Source organism: Musca domestica, unplaced genomic scaffold, assembly GCF_030504385.1.
Source record: "Musca domestica strain aabys unplaced genomic scaffold, Musca_domestica.polishedcontigs.V.1.1 16, whole genome shotgun sequence".
NCBI lineage: Eukaryota > Metazoa > Arthropoda > Insecta > Diptera > Muscidae > Musca > Musca domestica.
In genome coordinates, this window is record NW_026712219.1 from 4,781,082 (window position 1) to 4,805,458 (window position 24,377).

A 24,377-nucleotide genomic window follows, 5' to 3' on the forward strand; every position below is an offset into this window, starting at 1 on the left:
CGCTTGCTTGAGGTGCTCGACACTTCGGTATTTTTTAGTGCCATCCTTGCTTTCCAAAATACTCCAGACACAATCGGATTGGTAGGAACCTCATTTTCGCGTGCTGAGTGCGTTGCTGCTGAGTCCTGTTGGAACGTCCAAGGTCAGCTGCAAAAACTTTTGCGTGCCCAAGTCTCTAATACAACCTGCAGAACATTTTCGCGATAATATTCGGCATTTATTCTGATGCCGATTAATACGAGCGGAGAGCGACTATCAGCTATTATGGCGGCCCACATCATCACCATGGCTGGCGCTTGAGTTCTGGTGGCCTATTTGGCAAGTAAACACGAACATTTTGTTTGTTTACAAACTGCTGGATCCTTCGATCCTTCGAGTCTATTTTCTTTCTGTTGCTGTGTAAGTTCTTGCACTTTTTGGAATTTCAATGGCCTTACCCCGAGCATATTTTTCAATATTTTTCGAATGGAATATTGCGATATATTCACGTCGGGCTACGCTACCAGAATCACGGTAACGAGCGATAATGGTACGAGACTCAAAATATTAATTCACATTTAAAGCTAATATGAATTAATATTTTGTATCTCGTACCACGTTCGAATTCCATCACGAATATCTGTTTTTTTTTTGTTTTTTTCTTTTTGAAAAATTCTCACCAAAATGCTTTAGTACGCTTCTAAACAATAAAATGAGCTGCCGCAGGAATAACTTTAACAGCTGTCGGACGAGTGGTTTAGAAATGACAGCAGTCTGAAGTTGGTTGCAGTTTTTTCATCTCACCCTGTATTAGTGTGTTAGTGGAAATATTGGAATGTGTGCTGTTTAGCAAGAATCCAATGCTTATTTTTCATTTTATGAGCATTCAAAAATTTGACCATTTTTATGGGGAGGTACCAGAAGGAGTGGGCTGATATATTCCATCTTCACACCAAATCTTGGGTTGATAGGAATATTAAGATGCGCCAAGTAAAAAAGTAATTGGATATTTATTTCGCGTTTCCTGAGCATTATGTTTATTCAAAAATGTTGACGCGTGGTGGGTGGTGGTGTCTTTCAGAGATATTGCCAGAGAGAGATACTTTCGATTTTCATACATGTTCGGTTGTTCTAAAACGTTAATTTCATATGTTACGAGAGTTATTATTCAAAATGTTGATTTTCTTCGGGAGGCACAACGTCTTATCAAAATATTACTATATGTCAAGACTGAACTATATCGATTTCTATATTTTTTTTGTGAGCTATGTACCAGATTGGGAGGACCAATGTTTCTCATTTCCGAATTCGATCTAGGTATAGTAAAAATGGCTAGCGTTTGAAACCGCTATTTCGATGCTGTATCAAATGATTTGTACTCTCAGTAGAAATTCAGACATACGATCTAAAATCTTTATTTTGATAATTTGGCTCTATAAAATCGTAGATACCTCTGCACCCTCTGTACCCTTTTTATACTGAGTGTATAAAATGTATATACAATCTTTACTGCCCCTCGTTATTTATAGTTTTTATCTCCTTCTTTTCTAGGTTAAAAACAAAATTCTGAATTTTCAAATTACAAATATCCCTAACCACTAGATAATTTTCATTATTAGAATTAGTTGCACCACTTATACTAATATAACCGCACACTATTTCTAACTGCCACTTATGACACATTTGGCAATGTCTACGGCTGTACAACGTTACACATACACTCACACACATAGATGAAACTGCCTACCTATTTATGACCCCAAAGCATGTAAGACCATTGACTTTTCACCACCAATGTTCTGCACTTTATGCCAACATGTTGAGAATAGATGTTCCCCAAGACTGCCACCATAACGTCGAGTGTGAGAATGTGCAAAGACTTTGTGGTTATGTTAAGCCTACTTAAATGTTTTTGGGTTTTGCAGCAATAAATAATGTCACTAGCTTGGTCTGTCACCCAATGCCCTGGGACAATTTTTGTGTTTTTAGAAATGGCTAGGGTATTTGAAAAGGTTGGAGAGCAACGATTACAAGAAACCATTTTTTTTTTAGTATAGAAATGTGCAGTGAATCGACTCCATGTAAATTAAACTTAATTAAATTTGAAGGATTTTCGGTTCTTTAATATATGGAAGGTATTGATATTAAGTTTTGCGAATTATTGTTAAGTTCCCGTACCATATATTGGTACTTCTAGAAAAAGAGAGAATTGTAAATTTTACTGTTAGAATATTCCTTGGTCTGGAAAATACGCAAACGAACAACTAATAAAAATTTCTAAAAAATGTAATGGCGCCCAAGCAAAAAATAAAAGTAATAGTACCAAGTAACGAAGAAGTTTTTTTTTGTGTTTTATACCCTACACCCTACACTCAAATGAAAACCTTTATATGGGCGCCATACGAAGACGTGGTGCTAGATATGTAATTTTTGTGATAGGCTTTCGTAACGATTCCGAACTTCAAATACGAAATATAATTATAATTCCGGTGAATAGTGTATCGGGTACAGGTACATTTATATGGAGGCTATAGTAAGACGTAGACCTGCATAGACACTTTTCTGTCATAGGCTGTAGCATCCATTACGAACTTCAAATACGACATCTCAAACAATTTCGGTGGGTATTGTACCTAACTCGTCAAAATAACGAATATAGGGAGATACTGATATATGGGGCCTACACGAAGACCTGGACCTGCATACACCATTATCTGTCACAGACTGTAGTTCCCATTACGAATTCTAAATACGTAATTTGAAACAATTCAGGTGAATAATCACCAAATACCGAATATAGTGTGGTACCGAATATTAGGAGGCTAGACGAAGACGTGGATCTGCACAGATAATTTTCTGTCTTAGGTTGTAGTACCTATTACGAACTTCAAATAGAAAATTTGACGCAATTCCGGTGAGTAATGCCTTAAAAATCATGGATATACCGAAAATCTCGGGGTAGCGTTATGCTAAAATGTAGACCTATATAGACAATTTTCTTCCAGTACTCAGAGGGAATTCCTTGTGTGGGAACCATTGTATGATATCGTGGACCTACATAGACAATTATCTTTCAGGGAGTGAAGTACTCAAAGATAACACCTTTTGTAGAATTTCTGACAATGCCGTTGAATAATGTGTCTAAAATCATCAACATATATAGACAATTCTCTTTTAGGGGATAAAGTTATCACGAGGGACTTCTTGTGTGGATTTTAAGCAAATTCCCTTGAAAAATGTGGCTAAAATCATCAAAATACCCAATATCGCGGGGTACTATTTTTTTGGGTCTATACGATATCGCAAAGCTATATAAAAAATTCTCTTTAACGGGGTAAAGTACTCACAGATAACATCTTGGGTAGAAGTTTAGACAATTCCATTAAAAATGTGGCTAAAATCATCTAAATACCGAATATAGGTGATATCGTTGTATTCACGAGAAACTCCTTGTGGAGAATTTTACACAATTTTATTGAAAAATGTGGTTAAAATCATCAAAATACCGAATATTGGGGGCTACCGTTACATGGGGGCTATACGATGTCGTGGACCGATATAGCCAACATCGAGCTTGACCTGCCTGCAGATTAAATATAAATCGGTGCAAAATTTTGGCTATCTATCTTTGTTTGTTTTGACACTAGCGTGATTACGTGGAGGGTTTTAAAAAATCATTTAGGAAGGAACACCTAATGAAAGTGGCGCCCAAGCAAAACATATTAAATGTAATTTTTTTTAAGAAAAATCTTACAGGAACAAACATTTAATAAAATCAAAAAAAAATGTAAATGGCGCACAAGTCAAACGTTTTAAATTAAGTTTTTTTAATCTTATTATATATAAAATGTATGTCTTTAAAATAAAAAAGGATATATATTCCAATATTTGTTGGGAACAACTATAATACTAATTTAATTTTTCCTCTCCCTAAATAGTTTAATTTTAAAGGCAACGTCGTTTCTTTTGCTAGTTTTTGAAATGTTCCATTTCCCGACTATTTCTTTAAAATTCAACTATTTAAGGAATGCTCCATTCGGATGCCATTTAATTTTCCAAATAGAATTTTGTTTTTTGTGCATTTGTCTGTCTGTCATGAATAAAATATGTATTTTTCTAGGCATACCCGAACAACATTTACGTGCACGTACACGGAGAGAGAAAAAAACAAACATTACTGGTTCAGACAAACACACACTCACACACACACAAACAAATATTTAAACCCAATAATGGGAGCAATGGCAGTTGTGCCGGCATAATAATTTGGCACAGAAAATAATATCAGAATGGAGGAAGGAAGAAAAAAAAAACATTGCAAAAGACTTCAACTAAAAATAGAGCTCTCGCCAAGAACTAGACATCAACAATGAATACATCTTTTGCCACCGGAGGAGGCCTAACAAATCAACCAGTTTCTCCTCCCTTTACTCGTTGGACAAAAATTGTATGGAAAATCCGGTAGCAGGCAGGCCGAATAGCAGGAAGGAAATTCATATTGTTTCTTAGACCAACTAACAAAAATAAAACAAAAAAGCCGAAATCTAAATAAAACAAAAAAAAAAAATAACATGGACAATTACTTTAAATATTGAATTGTTCTATTAAAATAGTTTTCTCTATGCTTTAAAGAATTTTTAAGAAGCCATGAGCATGCACAGAAATAGAAAATTCCTTTCCAATGTGTGCGTTGCCTTGGAAAATGCCAGAGTTCAGTGTGACTAAATGTGTTTCACGTGTAGAAGAAGTCCTTGGAGTAGAAAAGTATGGAAATATTGTAATATAACTTTGAACAGAATTCTAATTTAAAAATTTTTAACCTATAAATATACCATTATCATTTGGTGGCTCACAAGATATCAGATAGTAAATATAGGTTCATATAACTCCTTAAACAAAACAAGAGTTTACATAGCTTCGATTTTATTATAATTTTGTTTGTTATACCCTCCACCATAATATGGAGGGTATATAAAGTTTGTCATTCCGTACCTCAAAATATACATTTTAGATCCCACAAAGTGTATACATTCTTGATCAGCATAAAATTCTATTCTAATTCTATATGATGACCGTTGAAGTACGTTGATAAAATGTGTATTTGGTCTGAAAATGGGCTATATAGGCGTTTAGGTATAGCCCAAAAAAACTGTACCTCCATGTATTCGGTATTTTATACCCTCCACCATACTTTGTCATTCCGTTTGTAACTCCTCGAAATACTCATGTGAGAAAAAACCAAGTATATATATTCGTGATCAGCGTAAAATTCTAAGACTATTTAGCCATGTCCGCCTGTCTGTCTGTCCGTTGTAATCACGCTATCTTTCGAACGAATTGAGATAGAAGGCTAAAATTTTGCACACATGTTTATTTTTTCAGTAGGCAGGTTAAAAAGCTAAGTGGGCCATGTAGGTCCACGTTTTCAAAGAGCCCCCATGTAACGGTACCTCCCGATATTCGGTTTTTTTTAATTTTAGCGACATTATTCACCGAAATTGTTTCAAATTTGGTATTTGAAGTTCGCAATGAATACTACAGCCTAAGATCTGTGCAGTCCACGTCTTCATATAGCCCCCATATAACTGCCCCTCCCTATATTCGGTATTTTGGTGATTTTAGCGTCATTATTCACCGGTTTTTTTTCAAGTTATGCATGTAGAGTTCGTAATGGAAACTACCGTCTGTGACAGAAAATTGTCTGTGCTCACGTCTTCCTAAAGCCCCCATATACCAATACTTTCCTATATTCGGTATTTTGACGAGTTTAGGTACAATACTCACTGAAATTGTTTGAATTGTCGTATTTGAAGTTCGCAATGGATGCTACAGCCTATGACAGAAAATTGTCTATGCTGTTCCAGGTCTTAGCACAGCTCCGATATAACGGCACCTCCCTATAAACGATATTTTTATGATTTTAGCTACATCATTCACTGTTTATTTCAAATTCCGAATTTGAATTTGGTAATGAATTATGACAAACAATGCCTGTGTGGGTCCATGTTGTATAGACACCGATATAACGGCTATATTCGGTATTTTTAAAATTTTAACAGATTTTTTTAAGGATTTTATTTTCAAATTCTTTCCAAAGGGAAGAGGGTATTCAAAGTTCGGCCCGGCCGAACTTACTGCTTTTTAACTTATTTATTATGGCATAATTCATTGAAATTATTTCATATTTCCTATTTGAAAATTTTAATACGTACTGCAGTCCACTACAGAAAATTGTCTATGCAGTTTCAGGTCTTCATATAGCCCCCATATATCGGTATATTCTTATATTAGGTATTTAAAATTTTATCAAATTTCGTATATAAGATTCCCACTGGTACTTTAGTCTATGACAGAAAATTGGTTTTTCGCATAGCCCCTGAATAGCGGTACCTCTCTATATTCGGTAGTTGGATGATTTTAGCTACATTATTCGCAGGAATTCTTCCAAATGTCGTAGTTAAAATTCGTAATAGGTACCAACCTACTACAGAAAATTGTCTATGCAGGTCCACGTCTTTGTATATCCCCAAATATTATGGTGCCTTTTTAACTGGAATTGTTTCAAATTTCATATTTGAAGTGCCGAAAGTTTACTACAGATTATGACGGAAATTTGTCTTAGTGGGTCCAGGTCTTCGCATAGCCCCTAAAAATCGGCGTCTCGGAACTTTGATGATTTTAGCTACATTATTCACCAGAATTGTTTCAAATTTCATATTTGAAATTCCTAATTGGTTCTATAGCCTGTGACAGAAAATTGTCAATGCATGTTCGCGCCCATTTTCCCTATAATCGGTATTTTAAAAATGTTAATAGAATTTTTAACGGATTCTATTTATACCCTACAACACTATGTGTTGGGGGTATTATAAGTTTGATTGGGCCAAAAATTATGTAACACCACGAAATATTGATTTCCCACATAGGAAAGTATATATGGATCTTCCTAGCTCGCCGAGCTGAGTCGATCTAGCTATGTATGTCCGTCCGTCCGTCTGTCCGTCTGTCCGTCTGTCCATGTTAATTTGTAATCACTCTACAAGTCGCAATTATGGCCCGATCTTCACGAAATTTAGAATGGAGGTGGGGCTAGGGTCAGAATAGAACCCTATTTCTTTTGGAGATGATCGCATAATATTTAGGGGTCGAAATGGACCAAAAACTGAAAAAATGTCGGATTTTGCAGTAGCTATACAGGTCGCAATTATAGACCAATCGACGCGGAACTTCGCATGTAGCTAGAGTTTAGGGCGGGGAAGAAGCCTATCAATTTGGGTGGTCATCGGATAATATTTAGCGGGTAAAATAGACCATATCTTTTTTGTTGAAAAAATTCAAAATTTTTCATTAAACCGCGAATATTTTAAATCCCGGCGAAGTCACATAGCCATGACAAAGTTACTTTTGATCTTAACATTGATGTTAAGATCCAAAAAATCGAATATATAGCAAATATATGCGATATATATGTCTATCAAAGAAGATATGCTTGAAAGATCTCTTATATGTCGAGAACGGCTGAACTGATTTCGACAGTTCTCATTAATTTAGAATGGCCTCTTGGCAGGAAAGAAAAAACGTCTAAAAAATCGCATAAAAATATCTCTCTAAAGATGAAAATATTGATTTCGTAATATTTTCTCATATTTTTTCAATTTTGTCATATTTTTGTCATATATTCATTTTGAATTAAACATTTGGTAATATTTCTACAGCTAACAAAACTAAGTAGTTGAGATATCAGGATATCATATACAGATCGCATTTATGGCCCGATCCTTACGAAATTTTGCATGGGGATAAGATGAGGGTCAGAATAGAAGCCTACTCTTTTTGGAGATGATCACCATATATTTAGGGGTTGAAATGGACCAAAAAACTGCAAAATTTGTCAACAGGTCGTAATTATTGCCCGATCCTCACGAACATTTGGATGGGGGTTACCGGACATTGCAAAAGCCAAGCAGTTTTGGATGGCCATCCCAAAAATATTCAATGTGTGAAATAGTTTGCCAACTTTTGTATACAAAATACGAAAATGTCCATTCCAGTGACTTTTTGGAGAATTCACGAATACAGGAAAGACGCACTTCTGACTATTTCGTTAACGCTGATTTCGTTGCGTTTCAGTCAAAAACCAATAATAAATGTTAATCATTTGCCACGTCTGAGGGATTATAGGTCTTTGGGAAATATTGGTTCCAGATCTAGGAAGACCATTTACGTGCAACATCTACCAATAAATTGGAAATGTGCAAATTAGTTTATGTTGCTATTATTCGAAAATTAGAAAACGAAACCTGATGGTTTTTTTTTTTATTATTTGTCACAATATCTTGTGGAATTCTTTCGAGTATCTCGTCTATATAAACTGTATCGTTTATTATAGTGTTGTAGGGTATTCAACGGTCGGCCCCGCTCGACTGTAGCCTTTGCTTACTTGTTTTTATTTATTTATTTTTTGAAAATTTCAAAATTCTTTCCAAATGGTGGAGGCTATTCAAAGTTCCGCCCCACCGAACTTACTGTTAATAATCTAATAATCATACCTAACAAATCGATTAGATTTTACGAGTAGTTGCGTACATAACGTGGAACAAAATATTTGTGAAAATAATTTGTAAGGCACACTCACAATTATAACAACAACAAAAGAAACCAATCACTTCCAATTTTCCCCTACTCCCATACACTTCCAATAACAGTGGATTTCGTATGGGTGGTACGGTACGACATTGAAATTGCAATGTTTTTTCAATTGCAGCATGTCTGACCAACTTCTGACTACTGCCGAGACACATGAATGGCACGTGTCCTTCAAGAACAGACAAATTGTCTTGTTTTCATTCATCATGCAGAAGGCAACACAAATAATAACAATCATAATAACAACAATAACAAGAACAACCAAAACTAATAATTTATGCTTTTTATTTTGATTTCAAATATTATTTTTGTTATTCGAATGAAGTGAAGGGAGTGTGCCGGCCTCCCTCCTTGTCTTTAACGCTTAAATTCGAAAGAGAGAAATTTAAACGTTTTGCCCTTGCAACATTTTAAGCATAACTTCATCATACACACCAACATACTTGAACCTCACTGTGTGTGGCATAAATCGTATGAACGAATGTTTGCATGCATTATGCCGCTGCCCTACACGTACTCCTCCTCGCCGTATAAACGAATATCCTTATGAATGGGAATATCTAGCACTCGAATTGCAATTAAGTGGCGTGACTTTATGAACACTCGTAAATCTTAAAGTTGCGACAACACCAACAAATTCTCCTCGGCATATGCATGTTTGTATGTTCTGCCACATGTTTGGGTAGTTGTTCTTGTGGTTGTTTGTTGCAACCCTGGGGGTATCAGCTCAAAAATTGTTTTTGGCTGATTCTGTTTAGCATAGCAATCTCCCTGGTGGTGGCCGTGGTGGTGTTAGTGACACACTTTGTGTTTATGGCACGAGTGTGAATTTTTAGTGTATGTGTGTGTGTGTGCAATGGAAAGGAATATTTTATTATAAGGGTAGCTCGGAAATAGAGTGTCATAACTTGCGAGGATGAAAGGAAGGAAGGAAGTGTCATAAATGCTATGAGGCGGACGATAGAAAATACTAAGTCGAAAGTTATAAAAAGTTTCAAATGACATTTTTTTTAAAGGGATAAGGGTTCATAAAGTATACAAATAATAGTTGCTGAAACTGTGGGAAAATATTAAGTTTGAAATCTGTGAATTTCAAGCCAATGTTGTTTATTGTTTGAAAACAATATCAAGTGTCCGATACTTTGTCGGTGAAAAGTCCACTTTAAAATTTTAGATTTTTTCCAAAAGGTATTGTGAGGCCTTTTTAGTCTTCAAGAGGCACAATTTGTTGAATTTGACAAAATTTTCGTTCTCCACTCATAAACAAACGTTGTTTTTATAAAAACAACAATAATGGGATTTTGCCTGACGATTTTGCAACAACAAAATACTATGGTATCCCAAACAAGCAAGCCAAACACTGTTCTAAAATTTTTTATTTTTATAATTTTATATTGAAATTTGAAGGTATTTTATATTATTCCAGTTTTTCTTTTCTTTCTCGAAAGAAAAATAAGAAACTTGTTTCCTTTCCCACCAAAAAGTTTTCATTTTGAAATTTACCGCGGAGGATATTAGTAAAACTAATGCACAATGGACCCACATCTGTCCAAAACTATTTCAACGTAAACAGTGACCTAAATGCCAAATTTCACAATTTCAGCTCCATCCCATTACCCAGTACCAAATTAATTAACATTCAGTACGCGCATCCACATCAGATACCAAGAGTAACCTCAATATCAAATTTCAGGATTTCAGCTTTTTACTTTCCCCCACTACCAAATTTTAGTACTATAAAGTACAATTATAGTATGCATATACAAACCAGCTCCTTCTCTCAACCACAGACACCAAGAGTGACATCCATATGTAATTTTCGGATTTCATCTCTATTCCTTAACTCGATACCAAATTTAGTACAATTTATTACTTTTCGTATAATTCTATTACAGATATCAAAAACCACCCGCATACTCAGTTCCAATATCAAATTTAATACCATTTTTTTACATTTCGTAAAAATAAAGGATATATTTTATTTCTATCCCATCCCACATTACCAAATTTTGTACCATTCAATAGTTTTCGTACAATTTTGTGCACATTTGAAGAACCAACTCCATATCTCAATCCCAGATACCAACAGAACCTTAATATAAAATTCCGGGATTCCACGTCTCTCCTTTTACTCAATACGAAATTTAGTACCATTTAGTACATTTCGTAAAAATAAAGGACGTATTTCCAAATCACAGCAAAATCTCAAACATAGATGCCATCAGTAATCTAAATATCATATTTCAGAATTTTATCTCTATCCCTTCACCCAATTCTAATTTTAGTACCATTCAGTACTTTTCGTACAATTATAGCACACATTCAAAAAACCACCTCCATATATCAATCTCAAATACCAACAGAGACCTTAATACATAAAGGTATTCCAACTTAATCCCTTTACCCCATTCGAAATGTAGTACCATTTAGTACTTTTCGTACAAATATAGGATGTATTTCCAAATCAGCGCCAAATCTCACACACGGATACTATCAGTAATCTGAATACCAAATTTCAAAATTTTATCTCTATACCTTCACTCAATACCAAATATGGTACCATCTAGTACTTTTCGTGCAATTATAGTACATATTTCCGAAACCAACTCCATATATCCAGGCTTAACATGAACTGCGACCCTAATACAAAATTTCAGATTGCAAGCACCGTCTGTTCCGCAAATATCAAATGGTACCAAATATGGTACTATTTAGTACTTTTCGTACACATGTTGTACACATTCCCGAAACCAGATCCATATTTCAACCACAGACAGTGACATTTATATCAAATTTCAGAATTTCAGCTCTATTTCTATATCCAATACCAAATTATAAAATAGTACACATGCCATCTCCATATGTAGAGTCACATGTACAGCGAGCCTAATACCAAATTTCAGATTTTAAGCACTTTTAGTACTTTTCGTATAATTATAGAACACATTACCAAAAACCACCTATATATATCAATTCAAGATACCAATATCAAAATTTAAAATTTTATCTCTATCATTTCACACAATACCAAATATAGTACCATTCAGTTTTTTTCGTGCAATTATATTTAGTGCACATTCCCGAAACCACCTCTGTATATTCAAGATAAACATGAACAGCGACCCTAATACCAAATTTCATATTTAAAGCACTATCTGTTCACCCAATACCAAATTGTACCAAATATAGTACTCTTATGCACTTTTCGTACACTTGTAGTACACATTTCCAAAACCACCCCTTTATCACAAGCCTACCACCAACAGGGACCCAATACAAAATTTCAAAATTCCAGCTTAATCCGTTCGGCCTAAACCGAACTGTTCCAAATTTAGTACCATTCAGTACTTTTCGTGGAAATATTTCCAAAACCACCTTCATACATCAAATTTACTTTCCACCCATGATTCCCATGCCAAATATCAAGTTTTTAGCTCTATCCTTTCAAATAATACCAAATGGCACAATTTTGGAAGTTAAATACCATTTTAGAACTTTCCGTAACCTTAGAGTTTGAATTTCTGAAAACCCTTTGGTACATCTGTTCTGCCCTTCATCAGTGACTGTCATTACAAATTTGAGAATTATATTTCATTTCGTTTTCCATCTTTAGTGAAGTTTGGTACTTTTCGTACCCATTCAGTGCGAAATTTCAACCCAGCCTTATCATATGCCTAGGCACCAAGGCTTGCCCTCTTGCGAACTTCAAGATACTAGCTTAAGCCGTTTCGTCTTGGAGTTTTTCCTAGATCAGTCAGACATTCAGTACTTTCACCACTCTAAGTCCCCCCAATATTAAATTCCAACATTAATACACACAAATACATTTCAAAATTCTTAAATAACGCCTCTCACAACCCTAAAGCGTTTTATCGCACTGTATGCCAGTTCACACGTTTAGAACACCCGCAACACACACACACACCTTACACATTACACGAATGATGCCACATTCGGTGAATTTAATTAAATTGTTTTTATTTTCACTGCATTTAAGAGAGCGCCCCCACTGAAATACCACCCGGCATTAAGCGTTTTATGGCCGAATTATAATTTCAAATGGGGTGTAACGAAATGACAAGCTCCCCCTGTGGCAGTGACAGTTTATGCAAAGTATGCAATATGAAAATGTATTAAAATCTTTAACAAAAATAAAACACAAACTTTTGGAATTTATGGAGATTTTGAGATGAGAAAAAAATTTTTTTTCAAGTTTTTAATATGGTGCAATTGTCAAGAAATGAATCGAAATTGTCGTACAAAAATGAAAATTGAATTTTTTGTAAGGGATAATTTACTTTTTTGTTTTTGTGCCTTTTTACAAGTGTCAACATAACAAATTTTCCACATTTTCACACACTTTTTTATATTTAATTGCCACTTGTTTTAAATTGAAAGCCATTTCGCTTTGCATTGCATTTTTCTTTTTTTAGCTATTCATTTGCTAAAACATTTATTATAGCTCTCTTCTCTTAAGGGAAATGACAAATCTGGTCATCATATGACTGTAAAACAATTTGTTGCTTCATAATTTGCAAGTGCAATCAACACTTGGCAAATGTCTGTACAGAGGGACAGACAGACCGACAGACAAATGGTTGTCATAGTTGCATGTTATGATGTACCACACACTCACTCACTAACAACTGGCTTACCTTCAGGCCATCACACCAATGAAAGCACCTCATCCGTATGCTTGAGCATGTGAAAAACAAACATGCAGCTAAAAAAGAAAAGCGTGAGAATTTGTTGCTAAAACAGATTTTCTCTCCTCAGTTCAGAAAAAACACACATTTTGCATTTAATTAACACCAGACAATAAATCAGACATCAAAAACAAACATCACACCATGATTTTGCCAACATCAATGGAAGATAGAATAGAGTCGTTGATTTCCTTGAGTGAGTTTTGTGCATTTTGACGGCTAATTAATAACACACACCCGATTATAATTAAGTCAGCGTGTTGGGAATTTAGATAGACTTGTTTAAGTCAACACTAGAGAAGTTATGTTAATAGATAAAAAATTACAGTCATACAAATCACTGTTCTGTATACCCTCGGTCATATGGCTACAGAGGGTATATATCACTTTATACCCAAAATGTCAAAACTTCATCGAAATAACAGTTTTAGACCCTAGGTGTCTTTGTATCAAATCCGTTTCAGGGCATTAAGAGTCGATGTAGGGCTGTTCGCCCGTCCGTCTATCTGTTTGGCTGGTGCACACGATAATTCTCGAAGGGAGTATCCGACTTGGTTCAAAATTGGTACGTCGTAATATTATTGTCAAACTTCGAAGATGGATTATATCGGTCCACTCCTTCTAGTACATCCTCCACAAAAATATATTTTTTTTTTCAAAAAAAAAAAAATAAATAAATAAATAAATAAAAAAAATAAAATAAATAAATAAATAAATAAATACCTAATAGAACAAGATAGGATCATCTAACTTTTCTCAAATGTAAATCTTAATATTTTCATCAGTCTCAGCTCAGGTGCAAAAATTGGCAAAAAATATCTCCCTCACAAAGGGTCAAAATTTGGAATAATTGTAACTCTAATAAAATGTGAATATTTATAACTCAAAAAATGTGAAATGATAGTCCGATTGACCTTTAATTTAGAAATCCTAATATTTCTGGCAACAGAAGTTGTGCTGTGAAGATGGGAGATATTTGTCTAATGCTTCTGGTATCTCCCTCACAAAGAGATCACAATGTTGAATAACAATCATAAAATGCGAAATGAGATTCTCTTCAAATTTTACGCAATGATGGATATCGGCCTACACTAGCGCCACCAAAAATGATCACTATTTTTAACAATTTTATTTCTCATAACTTTCGAAACATGTAAGCGATTTTATATCTAAAAAATTTTCTTAACGATTTTCACATAAGAAAATTGAATTTATCGGCTCACTACTTCTCGTAGCTCCCCCACAAAAGGTTAAAATTTAAGGAAGTAGCTAATATATTCCAAATCTGCCACGTTGTAATATTTATATCAGATATGAAATTCAAAAGGCTCAAGATTTTGACTGTCAAAATATATTTAAATAAACAGCCAATAGCTATACTTTTTAACTTGTTTTTGTTTTAATATAAAAACTTGGTAATTTCTATGGATATTAAGTATCCTCTTTTTGAACTTGAGGTCCGTTTTTCGATATTTGCAGTAATTATCGAGATATCGACGTAAAAATGTGGTTTTCAATTATTATAGTTAAAAAATCACATTATTTAATTAAAGATTTCAAATGTAGCAGGGGAATTATAGACATTTTTAGAAAGAAACAAGTAAAAAAGCTTTAAGTTTGGCCGGGCCGAACTTTGAATACGCTCCACAATTTTAACCAATTTGGCAATTATCAAAAAAAAAAACTCCTTTAAAAATTCTGTTAAACTCTTAAAAATACCTTATGTAGCCATTATTTTAGGGTCTATACGACGACGTGGACCTGCATAGGCTACATTTGTCATAAGCCATTACAATATTTAAATGCGAAACTTAAAAAAAAAATCGGTGAAAAATGAGGCTAAAATCGACAGAATACCGAATATAGGTAGGTATCGTTATATGGGGGCTATACTAAGACGTGGACCTGCGTGGCAATTTCATTGCGAACTTCTAATCAAAATTTTGTATCATTTCCGGTGAATAATGTCGCTTAAATCACCAAAATACCGAAAATGGGGAGGTATCAATATGTGAACCTACATGGTACCAAAAGTCCTGCAGACATAATATACATTTGAGTAAAATTTTATCAAGCTATCTCATTTTGTTCGGAAGCTAGAGTGATTTCCACAGACGGACGGTCATCGCTAAATCGACATAGAATTTTATGCTGATCGAGAATATATAGACTTTGTGGGGACGCATTACAAACGGAAAGACAAACATAATATACCATCCATAGTATGGCGGAGGGTATAAAAACTTAATTATAGAAAAAAAAAAAAATGGCAAATTGTATATTGCCTTGGCGGTTTGAACTACTTTACATTCGTAACTATTTCATAACAACAGAGGTATTTACACCTGGTAACAACATTTTGACTCTGTCTTGTCCTATCTTTATACTTCTACGTTTTTTATTATAGTGGTATATGATATAAAATGATCGACTGCGCCTATTTTCTTTCTTGTTTTTTTTTTTTTTTTTTTTTTTTTTTTTTGAAAATGTTAGTATTTTCGTGCCGATACTCTTTGCGTTGTACCAAGAGGAAAAAAACTGTCTACATAGGTACCCGTTTTCGGTTAGCTCCCATATAACGGTACCTCATGATATTTAGTAACGAATAATGTCAGATTTTTAATGAAATTGGATGGAGTTAGAAATATTTATCCTTGTGGCTGAATATTGTGGAGGTAGGTGCAATTGTATTGATAACCCCATATAACCCAATATTGCCACCGATATTCGTTTTTATACCCTCCACCAAAAATGGTATGGAGGGTATATTAAGTTCGTCATTCCGTTTGTAACTCATCGAAATAATAATTTTAGACCCAACAAAGTATATATATTCCTGATCAGCGTAAAATTCTAAGACGATTTAGCACTGTCCGTCCATCTGTCCGTCTGTTGTAATCACGCTACAGTCTAAACGAATTAAGTTAGGAAGCTAAAATTTTGCACAGATCTCTCTTTTGTCTGCAGGCAGTTCAAGTTCGAAAATGGGGTATATCGGTCCACAATATCGTATAGCCTCCATATAACGGTACCCCCCGGTATTCGGCATTTTGATGATTTTAGCCACATTTTTCAACGGAATTGTCTGAAAATCCACACAAGGAGTTCCTTGTGAGTACTTTATACCTCGGCAGAGAATTATCTATATAGGTCCACGATATCGTATAGCCCCCATTTAACGGTACCCCCGATGTTTGGTATTTTGATGATTTTATCCACATTTTTCAATGGAATTGTCTGAAATTCCACAAAAGGAGTCCCTTGTTGGCATTTTACCCCCTTAAAAAATAATTGTCTATAAAGGTCCACGATATCGTATATCCCCCATACAACGGTACCCCCGATATTCGGTATTTTGATGATTTTACCCACATTTTTTCAACGGAATTGTCTGAAAATCCACACAAGGAGTTCCTTGTGGGTACTTTATACCTCGGCAGAGAATTATCTATATAGGTCCACGATATCGTATAGCCCCCATATAACTGTACCCCCGATATTTGGTATTTTGACGATTTTATCCACATTTTTCAATGGAATTGTCTGATATTCCACAAAAGGAGTCCCTTGTGAGCATTTTACGCCCTCAAAAAGAATTGTCTATATAGGTCCACGATATCGTATATCCCCCATATAACGGTACCCCGCGATATTCGGTATTTTGAGGATTTTAGCCACATTACCCAATGGAATTATCTGAAAATCCACACAAGGAGTTCCTTGTATATATCGGCACCTTCCGATATTAGGTATTTTAAAGATTTTAACAGAATTTTCAATGGATTTTATTTTTTTGAATATTTTCTAATTCGTTCCAAATGGTGGAGGGTATTCAAAGTTCGACCCGGCCGAACTTACAGCTTTTTTACTTGTTTTTTATTCAAATTTGATCCAAATTTTTCCAATTCGATTTTTTAGAATTTAGTTTGTTACGTTTTTAATGAGCACCAGGGCAATTTTATATATGTCCGCTAATTTCGCAGCATTTTCAGCAGAATTGTTAAAAATATCACACTTGAAATTTTTTAAGGTATTCTGTATTCTATATATTCCCACTTTCCTAGTGAGAAGGGGTTGTAGTTCCATCAAACCAAATATTCCTAAAATTATCTTTTTTGTACACCTATAGCATGCATTTCTAAGATCTTATTACAGTCCTATGCAAAAGTTCCAAAATTTAAAATGATAATTTTCGTAATACAAGTTTTCAAAATTCAATTCAGCACTACCCTCTCATCAAATTCAAAATAGATAGATTTCAAATAACTTTACTCGTTTCATAAATTCGCATTTAGCTCACCTTCAAAAATTGTCAAAAAAAGAAAATAAAATAAAAAATACTTAAATAAATAAATTCCGAATGCATATAAATTTTATGCCTCAGATCCTATGAGAAAATATTTTAATTAAAATAATAATATATCGTATTTTATACCTGATTTCGTAGTTTATACTTTTCAAAAAATACAGAGACTAATTTTCATTCGTGTTTGAAACATATTTCAATCACTAAGATTTTTTACCATTTTCTTTTTTTAAATTCATTCCTCCCATTTCAATGTTTATTCAGTTTGTGCCAAAGCACTTCAACAACTGTCAGTACTTTCTCCATATAACCCAATATAGAACACATTTCCGTATCCTTTTTTTTTCAATGAACCCTAAGAGCAGAGGGGCATAAATATGTCAATGCATGTGTAATTGAATTAAGTGAAACAATACACCCCATCCCAGAATCTGTTGAGGTTACTCTTCTGTTCTAACTTTCACTGAGTTCTCCCTTTGGAAATAAATAGTATGTCATATGGAAAGAATACAAACATCAATGACTGGCTGGCTGGTTGGCTGGCCATGTCGAATGCATTCACTTTTCACTTGCATTGTTCTGGTTTTCAACACAAACAATTATTTTTCCATTTTCTTCATCTACGTATTGTGTGTTTGTGTTCTACTATTTCTGCAGTATTTTGTTCATTATTTCTTGTTTTGTTTTGTTCTGCTGTTTACTTTTGTTTTTCTTCTAAAATCGAGGGAAAACCAAGTACCTCTACTGAATGACCTTAAAATAAGGTGGTGGGGGAGGGAGTAGGTCTTTGCCTTCTACCCGCTCCCAAGTTAAAAATTGCATGCCATTTTGGTGAGGAAAAACAATGAAGTGAACGCTTTTACGCTTGTCCCATCTGTGTGGAATGGTGGTACAATTAAAATCATTATTCTCTTGGTGCATTACTTCGTTGTTTTCCTATTTTCTTCTGGGTCGGTCGTTGCATTCATTGAAAAGTTTATAATTTCTTCTTCTCCTTCAACGTCTATCGTTGGGCGCTTGTGTTATATGACTGCATTATCTCATCTAAGCATGCAATGCTAAAATAATTCTCCCCGACTTTTTCTAAGCAGAAATGCATTTACACATATTTATGTAGGTATGTATGTAAGACAATAATGCCCTGCATCAGTTGCACCAGCTACTGAAGTTGCCTTGGGTGGTTTGGGTGAAAGCATTCAATGACATTTGTAAGGCTATAGCTAAAATGCAAACAACAGATTCGCAGTGCACTTCACAGTACTGTAGTTCGTAACACGTCTTAATTTCAGTCGAATTTTTGAGAAAATGAATGTGTTCAAAATTATGACCGAATGCACCCGAGATAGAAAGATCGTAGTGTTATACAAAAAGTGGTCCTATTTTGACATATTTTGTTCAGAGAGAGAAGTGAAAATTCTAGAAAACGCTAAAAAGCGGGTGATTCTATTTTATGGAGGGTAATCCAAGCGGAGGATTGATATGTACCACTTTCAATTGTAAATAACACATACTTCGAGCAATGTATCCAATAATGTATACGGGGTGATATGAAAAAACTGCAACCAATTTCAGACTGCTGTCATTTCTAAGCCATTCGTCCGACAGCTGTTAAAATTATTACCCTCCGTGACTTGCAACGAATTTGGCAGTTTTCAAAAAAATAAAATCCGTTAAAAATTCTGTTAAAATCTTAGGGTCTATACGACGACGTGGACCTGACATAGGTAACTTTTGTCATAATATTTAAATGCGAAACTTGAAAAAAATTCGGAGAACTATGTAGCTAAAGTCATCAAAGTACCGAATATAGGGATGTACCTTTTAATAGGGGTTATACGAAGGCGTGGACCTGCACAGACAATTTTCTGTCTTAGGCTGTAGTATCCATTGCGAACTGCAAATACCAAATTTGAAACAATTTCGGTGAACAATGTCGCTAAAGTCATCAAAATAACGAATATAGGGAGGAACCTTTACATGGGGGTTATACGAAGGCGTGGACCTGCACAGGCAATTTCCTGTCACAGGCTGTAGCATTCTTTACGAACTTCAAATACCAAATTTGAAACAATTCCGGTGAATAATGCCGCTAAAATCATCAAAATACCGAATATCGGGAGGTAACGTAATATGAGGGTTATACCAAGACTTGGACCTGCACAGACAATTTTCTATCATAGGTTGTAGTATCCATTACGAACTTTAAATACCAAATTGGAAAAAATTCCGGTGAACAATGTAGCTAAAATTATCAAAATACCGAATATCGGGAGGTTCCGTTATATGAGGGCTATACGAAGACGTGGACCTGCACAGAAAATGTTCTGTCTTAGGCTGTAATATCGATTACGAACTTCAAATACCGAATTTGAAATATTTCCGGTGAATAATGTTGCTTAAATCACCAAATAACCGAAAATAAGGAGGTACCAGTATATGGGGGCTATACCAAAATGTGAAAGTACATGATAAATTTTCAATACTAAAAGTCCTGCAGACATAATATGCATTTGACTAAAATTTTATCAATTTTCTTCATTTAGTTCGAATTTTATGCTCGAATTTTATGATGATCAAGAATATATATACTCTGTGGGGTCTTAAATGTGTATTTCAAGGTATTACAAATGAAATGGCAAACTTAGTATACCCTGCTTACTATGGTGGAGGATATAAAAAATCGTTTGTATAGGCCAGATTTTTCCTACATCGCCCATAAAGCGATACCTTCTGATATTATCCATTTTGTAATTTTCTGCTTTAAAAGTGGAACTGGCCGTATTTAATAGTTTTAATTTTTCAATCCGAAGTGAAATAACAAGAAGAAAATATCCTCACAATATAATCCCCACATAACGTCCTTCTACCGAATATATTTTCTGGATCACAATTTTAGGGATTGTGAGACATCTGCTCACTATAATTTAAGTGTTTGCGTGCTGAATGGCATAAAATGCTCGGTCCCGACGAACTTAAACTCTTTTAAAGTATTTTCTATGGTTTTGAGATTTAAATTTATGGGGTATCTTTACTATAATTTAATTATCTTCAGGCTAGATTTTTGTTTGAAGAAGAACAAACACATTTCAGAATGACATAAATTTTGAGAAACAATTTGGATTATTTTTCTTAAATGGCTTAAACGGCTTGAGTTTTTCACGTTATAATTAGTTTAATAGTTTTCACCTATAACCAGTAAAGAAAGTCCTAAAGTCGGGCAGGGCCGATTTTATGATACCCTACACCACTTTGCTGATTTAGTTGAGCTCCGCATAACAATTAAAAGTTTTTATGGGAGAATGCAATCACATTGTAATTATAATTTAAAGTTCAACTAAATATGCCGAAGCATTTGTAACTATTAAATTCGGACTTGTGTTGCACATTTAGTGCAAAATTAACTTGAAATCAGATAAAGATATATGTGGAAGCTATATCAAAATCTGAACCGTTAAAATTTGGCAACGATATTTCTGAGCTGTATTTAATATATTTTCCTGAATATCGTTGTTACGGAGTGCATATTACGGCTATGGGTAACAAATACAACAAATCGGATGAACAATATATATGGGAGCTATAGCTATATCTGAACCGATCTTCACCAAATTTGGCATACTAGCTTCTAGACTCAATTCCAAATTCCATCTCATTTGGGCAAATATTAGACGTTTGGTGCACAATAAAAGGTAAATCGGACGATGTTATATATGGGAGCTATATCCAAATCGGAACCGATCTCGATAAAATTTAGCAAATTTATTTCTGAGCTGTATTTAATATATTTCCCCAAATATTGTTGTTATAGAGTGCATATTACGACTGCGGAGGACAAAAATAACAAATCGGATGAACAATATATATGGGAGCTATAGCTATATCTGAACTTATTTTCAGGCATAATTTGGTTGTATGTGCAAAATTCCATATTTACACGTTTGGTGCACAATAAAAGGCAAATCGGACGAAGATATATATGGGAGATATATCTAAATTTTTACCGATTATCTCCAATTTCAATAGGATTCGTCCTTGGGCCAAACAAATGTTGTTTGGAGAATTTCATCGCAATCGGATAATAAATGCGACCTGCATTTTGTTCACAAAAATACATGACATGCATAAATCGACTCAGAAAGTGATTCTATGCAGATCATCAAAAGGAACTACGGGTCTATCTTGTTTCCTTTTGCTTGTTACAAAAAAATGCACAAAGACATAATACCCTGACCACTTTATGGTGTAAGGTATAAAAAGTATTAATTGTACTCTACAACACTATTTGTTGGGGGTATTATAAGTTTGATTGGGCTAAAAATTACGTAACACCTCGAAATATTGGTTTTCCACATAGGAAAGTATATATGGATCTTTCTATCTCGTCGAGATGAGTCGATTTAGCTATGTATGTATGTCCGTCCGTCCGTCTGTCCATGTTAATTTGTAATCAAGCTACACGTCGCAATTTTGGCCCGATCTTCACATAATTTATATTTAGGGGTTGAAATGAACCAAAAAAAAAAAAAAGAAAATTTTTCTGATTTGCAGTTGCTCTATAGGCCACAATTATGAACCAATCAACGCGAAAATGTACATGGAGTTAGAGTGTAGGAGTGGGCAGAAACCTACTAATTTGGGCGGCCATCGGACAATAAATAGCGGGTAAAATAGATCCTAACTTTTATGTAAGAAAATAGGAAAATGTCCACTAAACCGCGAATACTTTCAACCCCAGCAATATCACAAATACATTAAAAGATAATTTCCGGTCATTACAGTGATGCTAATAGCCAAGAAATCGGATATATAGCAAAATAAGTACAATATATATGTAAAAGAAATTATCTCATTTATTCTGCTTTTACATCAAGAATTTTCACAATTCCCATCAATTCGGAATGGTCTCTTGCCAGAAAACGATAAAATCTACGAAAATCGCGGGAAAAATATGCCAATAAAAAAGTGAATATTTTTTGTCGATTTTTTTCATTTTATGTCATATATTTTGTCGCATGCGATTTTTTTAATTTACAATTTTGAATTGTACATTTTCTAAATTTGTACACACCCCAACACTACGTTTTGGGGGTATTGTATGCATATCGCAATTATCGTCCGATCCTCACGAAATTTTGTATGGGGGTAGGGTTAGGGTCAGAATTAAAGCCTATTGTTCTTAAGATCTAAATGTAGAGGGGCAAATAGACTAAAAAAATTAATTTTTTCTAATTTTGTAGTGGCTCTATAGGCCACAATTGAAAATTAATCGACACAATTTCCCATCAGAAAAGAGTTAAGGACAAGGAAGAAGTCTAGCATTTCGGATGACCATTGGATTATATTTAGCTGTAAAATGGACCACAACTTTCGTGTGAAATTGTTTTGAATACTTAACAACACTACGAAGTGTGTAAATATTGGCCAAATTCTCCGTTTCAAAAAACTAAGGGTAACCTCCGAGCGGTGCTATTTGACATTATTTCAAAAACGAAATCTTCCAAAATGGATTTGGATACAAGGGGACTTCGAACATATTGTAGAGTTGTAGAGTATCACATGGTCGGCCACGCACGGCTATAGCCTTTGCTCGCTTGTTTATGGCTTAAATTATATTTTGCAGTCATTCACATATTTTGCACATTTTTTCACTGCCACAGGAAACCACAATTCACATTTCAAAACACTGTATTTCGCCATTCCCTCCCGCACTACAATCACATTATGAAAAGAAAGCTAAACAAAAAACAAACAGAAGAGTAAAACAAAACAACAACAACAAAAACGGCAAAAAAAGTACTCAAAACTACATTCATAAATAATACACAGAATATTACACCAGAAGGGAACTATAATGACCTTGGATATTCAGCGAAGCTTTATCTAATGAAGGCTATATCCATGGACAGCAAGTGGCAGCAGCATTGCCTGCAGCGGCATACCTTATGAGCTACACAAACACTTATTCAAGGTACACGCGACTGACTGGCGGGCTGGCAGTTCAGTATGTAAACATTAACATGAACTTATACAAGGTACAAATCGCAATGATACCCAAAAAACACAGGACACTAACACGCACACACACACATTCTTTTTTTTTTTCTTTTTTTGGGGGTCCTTTCCGAAGGCCTAAATTTTTATTTAATCTTATTACTGTTATTTATTTGTTTTGACATTTTTTAAGGATTTTTCCATGAATTTTCAATTCTAGGAGCATTTCATTTTGTTTTAATTTTTTTTCTCTCTAATTTTTATAGCATTTTGCCACTCTTTATAGATATTCCTTACACTTTTCACTTTCGTTAAACATTCATGTTTTTCTTTCGTTTTTCATCCGCTGAAACGTTACAAGTTTTTCACTTCATTCCGATACGCGCTATTCTACGTCGTCGTCCGTGAACACGTCGTATCCTTTGCATTGGCGTTTGAACACTGTTTGCCATAAACCGTCTTTGCAGGCCATTAGCATCCAGATACTTATTCGAAATTTTGCTTTCGTTGGACTTTCATTGCTTGAACCGCCAAAGTGCCATGACAATAATTTCCACACAACACCAGAGAAAATTGTTTCCGATTCGATTCACACTCCCGCAACATCCACCATAACATCCACAACATTTGTTGAGCATGCGCATGTCAACGCCTTACCACGAACCACAAATGGTAAAGGACTGCTCTGACTCTCGCTATCTGTGGGCTTGAAAGGATAATGGTTTTGGGAGAACACATGTTGGTAGTTG

General features: G+C 34.6%; 1 protein-coding gene across 1 annotated transcript in view; it reads right to left on the reverse strand.

Moving 5' to 3' along the window:
* Positions 1–24,037, reverse strand: part of LOC101897390 (platelet binding protein GspB) — a 245,925-nt gene extending 221,888 nt beyond the window's left edge. Inside the window, exon 1 of the mRNA XM_005177435.4 lies at positions 23,494–24,037. The gene's annotated coding sequence lies outside the window, so the exon portion shown is untranslated. The remainder of the gene's footprint in view (positions 1–23,493) is intronic.
* Between the last annotated feature and the right edge of the window lie 340 nt (positions 24,038–24,377).